The sequence below is a fragment of the Drosophila montana genome, unplaced genomic scaffold (genome assembly GCF_035044405.1).
Source record: "Drosophila montana isolate Dmon_TW-CO22-7 unplaced genomic scaffold, ASM3504440v1 contig_33_1, whole genome shotgun sequence".
Classification (NCBI taxonomy): domain Eukaryota; kingdom Metazoa; phylum Arthropoda; class Insecta; order Diptera; family Drosophilidae; genus Drosophila; species Drosophila montana.
The window spans coordinates 11105-12725 of record NW_026998283.1 but is presented as its reverse complement, the minus strand read 5'-3'; the positions used below and the strand labels follow the sequence as shown (position 1 = coordinate 12725).

General features: G+C 48.1%; 1 pseudogene; it reads left to right on the top strand.

The window, feature by feature from the left end:
* Positions 1 to 623: 623 nt before the first annotated feature.
* Positions 624 to 1191, top strand: LOC135434561 (small ribosomal subunit protein uS2-like; annotated as a pseudogene).
* The last annotated feature ends 430 nt before the right edge of the window (positions 1192 to 1621 follow it).

The window sequence follows — 1621 nt, the reverse complement described above, 5'->3', positions numbered from 1 at the left end:
AAAGGGACAATATAACAGCTAAAATACCGGGCAACGAGAGAGGTGGTGGTAGATGGCGACGAATTAGAGAAAGATGAATGACGATGAATCAGCTGGCGCAGTTTAGTGGTCCGAAGTCAAAGTTAAATTATTTAAATGCAGTACGGAATGATGCTTCGCTCCGAAGGTCCGCCAGCTTCCAAAGCACTTGATCACCCCTTTTAGACAATTCTGGCTTAATGCAAGCCATTTTTCTTCCCTAAGCCCTAATGCTAGGGTCAAGTTACCAAACTGAGAACAATTATATATCCCATGACCAGTACTGTCTTGGTCTGCTTGTATTAATTGCTATTTTCCCACCTGATGGCTAGGCGATAGATTGCCATAGCTAAATTTACGGTTTCCATTGTTCGGCATCTCTGCGATAGAATTAAGTTGACGAACGAAGAATCCTCTAGGTCCAAATTTTGTAGAATAATCTGCACAATGATGCATCTAGCGATCTGTTCGGTGAAGGCCGTGCTCTTTAACGCGCGAATGTGAGCGTTGAATTGGTCGGACAACTCCCTTCGCGGCACGGCCGATCCATTTTGTCAACGCTCCCAGCGGCATCTAGAACCGTTTAGTAAGTTTTTCACATTAAAATGTCGGAAGGCTTAAATATTCTGCCCCTCAAAGAGGATGTCATTACAAAAATGTTGGTCGCCACCACCTAGACTCGGGGAACGTAGATGGAGCAGTACGTCTTCAAGCGTCGTGCCGATGGCGTCAACATCATCAGCCTGTGCAAGACCTGAGAGAAGCTGGACCTGGCTGAGCATGCCATTGTGGCCATTGAGAACGCCTTTGATGTCTTCGTCATTGGTCCCATTGGTCAGCGCACGCCTGGCCGCTTCACATGCGCTGCCTTCACCAATCAGATTCAGACCGCTTTCCGCGAGCCACGTCTGCTAGCTTTCACCGTCCCCAACACCGATCACCAACCCATCATAGAGCCCTCGTATGTTAACATACATGATCGCCTTCACCAATACAGATTCGCCGTTGCGTTACATCGACATTGCGATCCCGTGCAACAACAAGTCGCCGATTGGTCTGATGTGGTGGCTGCTGGCACGTGAGGTGCTCCGCCTGCGCGGTATCAGGGCGCTCATTGACGACTCCCGCATCAGAGTGATGACCGTCCTCGGTCATCTTGTATCCATTCTATAGCTCCGTTGAATCTCGTCTTCCCCTAAGTTATTGGCAGAGGAGGACGAAATTGGCAGAGGAGGACGAAACCGCTGAGAACTAGGCTGAGGCAAGCGACCGTCAGAGAGTTCCTGGACGACTAGTAGGTTGTGTTCGTTCATCCTGTGTAACAGGCTTAGTACCGGGTAGTGCTCAATGACATTTAAAAAAGGTGAGGCCACTATGCCTGGTGATTTTGTCAGGGCATCACATATCTGGTACCATTTATAGGGGCCAGGCGTCGTCTTCTGTATTGACCCTTGCTGATTTCTCGTCAACAATGATGAAGCCTTCGGGGATGGGATTTAGGTGGCTGGGCTGACTAAATGGGCAAATGGCGTTTATTATTTTTTGACTTGACGAGTGTGATTGTGAGAATTGAGTTTTGTATTTCAGTGATTAACATTCTATT